Raw genomic sequence first — 6,163 nt, 5'->3', positions numbered from 1 at the left:
AGTTTGCGCTGTTTTTTTGTTAATTCTTTCCAATGTGTCAAGTAATTATATTTTTGTTGTCTCATGATTTGGTTGGGTCTAATTGTGTTGCTGTCCTGGGGCTCTGTGGGGCCTGTTTGTGAACAGAGCCCCAGCTCTTCTCCAGGTTCATCTCTCTGTAGGTGATGGCTTTGTTATGGAAGGTTTGGGAATTGCTTCCTTTTAGCTCTCTCTCTCTCTCTCTCTCTCGACATTTCAAATGTCATATTATGGATATATACTGTGTTGTAATGATGTGCAAATAGTTTCCTCCCCCTCTCTGTCTTTTTTTCTATCGACAACCTTGTTTTCCACTTCCTCCACTCTATCAAACTGTATGGCCTAAATTGAATCAGACATTAAGGAGTCTGGGTTGTGAGACTGTTCATTGTTATACAGAACACTGCTTGGACACACTCCCATAGGCTGTGGTTGTCTATTAATGGTGGTGATGACAAATATATGGTTGTCTCCTTTTCGTCTTTGAGCAGATGGTGTCTGTTCATACTGATAACAATGTAACAATGTAACAATGTAGTGTAATATACAAAACTCCCAGTGGAATCCACTAACAATGGACATTAAAAACAAGTCATTTTCTTTCTGTGCGTAAATCAAATGTTATGATTTAAAGTAAACATTTATTATTATATATATATTTTTTTAAGTATAGGACAGCAGAATATAGCTTTTGAATTACAGAAAACAGAATAGTCACCCACCCAAGCCACAGGATTACTACAGGTTTAGAACGTGTGATTTATTTGGTCCACACAGAAAATGCACATTCAACAATATCATCATCACTGCTGTTGTGTCACAATCATAATCAATTTCTTTAGGATTTTAACTATTAATGCCACTATTCTATTTCTTAAACATTCGTTGTCATACTGTAACACATCTTCAACAGTATATCAACTGTACTTCTGCTACTCTTGCGTGTACAGTTATGATTTGTCTTAGAAGAGGAAGAAGGAGTGCTGAGAGCAAAGAAGCCGAGTGCAACGCGGCGTTTCTGACAACGTTATAGAGGCACAGTGTTCTTTTTGGTTATGGTGTTGTCAACACCTTTTTAGTGGCACCTTGGAACACACAACACTGGCGTGGACAACACCATGCTCTACCAACTGAGCCAGAGCCTCACAATACAGGTCAAATGAAGATCCTAAACCTGTAAGAAGGGTTATATATAAATGTCCTAAAGCAAAAATATACACAAATAATACATAATCGGATGAAATTGCTTTAGAAAGGGGAAGATGATATCCTGATATGCCGGACCAATATTTTACATCTTCCTGAGAGTGAGTGAGTGAGTGAGTGAGTGAGTGAGTGAGTGAGTGAGTGAGTGAGTGAGTGAGTGAGTGAGTGAGTGAGTGAGTGAGTGAGTGAGTGAGAGATCATGTTGTTGTCATGGAACCCTAAAGGGCAGAGATCAACAAAATGACAGCATTAAAAGCAATTTTGGATTGACCAATGTAGATATTTTCAAAAACATGCAACTTAAAACGTTTATATTACGGAATCCTTAGGACGTCAGAGTAATGCTGAGGGAATCCTATTTGTGTCAGAAAACTATACTTATATGATATAGAAAACCTTACAGAGAGCCTATCCAACTATCCAATCTCTTTAAACAAAAAACCTTACAGAGAGCCTATCCAACTATCCAATCTCTTTAAACAAAAAAACGATTGAAACCAAGACTTAAAAAGAACTGATATTGGCACAAGTTGGAGGAAATATTGGAACCTAACTAACACAATTACAGTTAACAAAAATATATGCTTAATCCAGTGTAAACTAAACTAATGTATAGAATGTATTATACAAGAGACAACATTCACAAATTCTACAGCTCAATGGCAGAGTCATATAAATCTAACAATGACTCAATAATACATGCCTTCTGGGAATGCTCTAAAGTCCAAAAGTTTTCCGTCTGTCTGCATATTTCAAGACATGGCATATGAGGGTGCAATGAGATATTCAGTAGGTTGGACTATACTTTTTTGGTATATTCAATCATCTTGAAAAAACATATATTCAAAAACTGGAAATCAACCAATCCTCCATTGTTAACACAATGGAAAGGTCAAATGCTTTATTATTTAAATGTTGAAAGTGCGTGGGCAATGGAGAGAAACAAAGTGGTGCAGTTTGAGGCCATGTGGCAGAGAGTGATGCGGCGCTGGAGATGGGGGTGTGAGCATGTGTGTCTGGGCAGGTGTGATGTAATGGGTGTTTTGTAATGTTGTTGTTTGTATGTGTATGTTTTGTATTGTAAAAAGTAAAAATAATAAAAAAATATACTAAATAATTATTTTACTGTCATGCCCTGACCTTAGAGAGACTTTTTATTCTCTATTTTGGTTAGGTCAGGGTGTGACTAGGCTGGGTAGTTTTTTGTATTTCTATGTTGGCCTGGTATGGTTCCCAATCAGAGGCAGCTGTCTATCGTTGTCTCTGATTGGGGATCATATTTAGGCAGCCTTTTCCCACCTGTTGTTTGTGGGATCTTGATTTTGTATTGTAGCTTTTAGCCCTACAAAGCTGTAGGGATGTCCTTTGGGTGGTCCCCTCATTAAAATGCAAATCATTTTATAACATTTTTGACATGCGTTTTTCTGGATTTTTTTGTTGTTATTCTGTCTCTCACTGTTCAAATAAACCTACTATTAAAATTATAGACTGACCATTTCTTTGTAAGTGGGCAAACGTACAAAATCAGCAGGGGATCAAATACTTTTTCCCCCCACTGTACACAATCCATATCTCAATTGTCTCAAGGTTTAAAATCATTCATGAACCTGTCTCCTCCCTTCATCTACACTGATTGAAGGTGGCATCAATAAGGGAGCTTAGCTTTCACCTGGATTCACCTAGTCAGTCTATGTCATAGAAAGAGCAGGTGTTCCTAATGTTTTGTACATTCAGTGTATATACTAACTAATGCTAATGGATCCTTACCTCCCATCTTATAACTCTTAGCTCCCAATAAATATATACAGGGTCTGTTCATACAAGTATAGCTCTGTCTAATTTGGGTTTTGGGGTGAGGACATTTGGGTGATGGGTGGGGACGGCCATCTGGAATACGTCAGTGTTCCTCGCTCCTAAACAATAGCACAGGCATGGAGCTCTGGTGACCTGTGGACCTAGTGGTGACAGACAATTGGCATGGCATGGCCTTGACTGGATTCATTCTGGTGCCCAGGGAGGAGCAGCAGGTTTACTGTACTGTGACCTTGGTGTGACTAGAATCTGACCTGGGCAAGACGTTAGTGGTGCCAACAATGAATCAAAGAATTCATCAAGATTCCTAGTGTGGGTCAGTTGTACATACTGCCCTTAGGTGTCAAGGATTCTTATGGTAGTGATGAGTGAACTCTGGCTAAGTTACACCGTCAAATGATACTGTGAACTAATGCAGAGAAAAGGAATGTGTCACGTCTTGACCATAGTAAGTGGTTATTTTCTATGGTAGAGTAGGTCAGGGTGTGACAGGGGGTGTTTGTCTATGTTTTGTATTTCTATGTTCAGTTTCTAGTTTTGTATTTCTATGTTGGTTTTGTTTGGTATGATCTCCAATTAGAGGCAGCTGGTCATCTGTCTCTAAGTGGAGGTCATATTTAAGCTAATGTTTGTCCCACCTGTTTTTGTGGGTGATTATTTGTGAGTAGTGTTTGTTTCTCCTCTGCATCACGGTTTGTTATTTTGTAGATTTCAGTTATTTGATGTATTGCATAGTTTTCACGGATTAAATAAATATGTGTAACGAAACACACGCTACACTTTGGTCCGATCCTTTCGAGAACCGTGACAGAATGTGATTAAAGAGATGCAGTTTTGAGATATTTGAGCAGGTGGGGTCTGAAAAACATTTTGATAACCTACCATTTATCCCTTACAAAATAATCACTGCCAATAATTCATCTAGTGTAGCTCATTTCCCAACATAACTTTCTTACAATACATAAAAACACAAAGAATAGCTTAGTGGGCAGCTGTACTTCCTCACACTCACAATGAGTATGTACACAAAGCCTTTGCTTTAGATAATGTAGTTCTTATACATAGGATTACAATAGTATTTAGCCTACTGTACATGTTCTGGACCCTACTAGAGAAGATGTGGAGCACAGATGTATAAATGGTCCACCACAGACTTTATTCAGAGCTGACGTTAAAGCCAGTCAGTGAGACTGGGCTACAGTACCAAAGAAAATAAACCTTTTCACTAAATACACGAAAACCCTAATTCATGTCAAATGTCATGTCAGATGCCATGTCAGATTAAAGTTCGCACTTCTGTTTTACCCTTTGAGTTTACCCTTCTTGCTTCATCATATTACCCCAGACTTAGAAAAATGGGCATGTTCACCATAATAGCCTGACTGATTGTAATGCATAACCACTGGGCATAGGCATCAGTTCAACGTCTAGTTTGGATTTACATTTGGTTGAGCTGTCAACTAACTTGAATTGAATGTGAATTCAACGTGAAATCAACCACAAATTTCACCCTGTCATCGGATTTAGGTGAAAAGTTAGGTGAAAAAAATACCAAATTCCCTTACGTTGATGAATTTTTGCAAACACAATCAGTTTTTTGGGGTTGAAACAGCATTGATTCAACCAGTTTTTGCACAGTGGGTAAGTGGTTTGTCACTGATCTTGGAGTGGTTTTTATGGGTCATTGTACATTCACTTCACAGACCAGTTTATTCTGTCCCAAAGTTCCTCTTCTAGCCATTCAACACACACAATTCCACACAATCCCGTTATATGCTAGCGAGCCAATCACAGGTCAATAGATATGATCTTGGCACGGTTCCAGCTCATCCTGTTGTCTCCTCACCCCTTTTTCTGTTCCTGCAGATGATGAATAAATGAGACAAATGTTTGGGCTTTATTTTGGATCTATTTGTTTTTTATTGTGTTTCTTTCTAAAGGCTCAAACAATCGAGACAACCCTCAAACATGGGCTGCATGTCTCAACTACTTCCTGAAAAGTCATTATAAGAAAACAAAATTATCTGATATCTAGTGTAGATCATCTCTTCACAGCTCGCGCTGTGACTTCCTTGCTCTCTTACTCTACGCCAGCCTTTTATAAAGCAGAATATATTTAACTCAACCCTGAAAACCATCCTCTCAAAACCACATCCCCTTATAAAACACAATCTGTTGCTCTGCAACCAATGAACTGTTGCATTGCAAACAGAAACAGAACTGTTGCATCATGTCAAGCATTACAGCAGTACCACCACATAGCTAATATACTGCACTGGATAGATTATTACATTTTGACTACTTTCTTCATGGAAAAAATATCTTAAAATGAGAGCACCTTGCCTGTCCACAATGGAAAGTGGCACTCTAACACCAGTCTGATGTTGTTGACCACAGCTTCAGAACTTTCACTAGTGTGTGAACAACGTGGCACTGTTGGCTGTACAGTACAGTATGTAGGCAAAAGGGTACCAACCCTGGTCCCACTGTTAACCAATCCCTGAATAGATAGCCTGGTCCCAGATCTGTTGTGCCAATGGCGTGACAATGACCATACGGGATTGGCAAGACAGCGCAAACAGATCTGGGACAAGGCTATTGAATAGATACCCTGATGGTGACATAATAGGTTCCATTTCCTGGCAGCTGTTTTAGGAACGCTGTAAAATCTACTGCTTCCTGTGTCAGGGTATGGATAGTGAGGTAGAGAGACGTTGGTTAGGTATTTAAAAACACATTTTTCAACAAAATCTTCTCATTTTATGAAGCCTGTCCTATTTGTGGCTGAGCAAACTTTTCTTTTCGGAAATCATGATCTACATTTTTTTATTTATAGAATTTTAACAATTGCATTGAGTCTCTTTCACCCATTCTCCCCATCTAAGCACTCACCCCTCCCTCCTCCTCCTCCTCCTCTCTCTTTTCCATTCAGCTTTCAACGTCATTGTAACGGTTAGAATGATTGGCCTCTATTAGAGTCCTGTCAGTTGTTTTTATCTGCCAACACCGCTTCCCTGAGACACCATTTATAGGAGCAATAATGTATTCACTTGTCCGGGCATCTTGGTTAGACATTTACAAACCTCACCATGTAACTCTGTGTTGTTGTTTTTGTCGCACTGCTTTG

This window comes from Salmo salar, chromosome ssa03, assembly GCF_905237065.1.
Source record: "Salmo salar chromosome ssa03, Ssal_v3.1, whole genome shotgun sequence".
Classification (NCBI taxonomy): Eukaryota; Metazoa; Chordata; class Actinopteri; order Salmoniformes; family Salmonidae; genus Salmo; species Salmo salar.
This window is presented reverse-complemented; position numbering follows the sequence as displayed.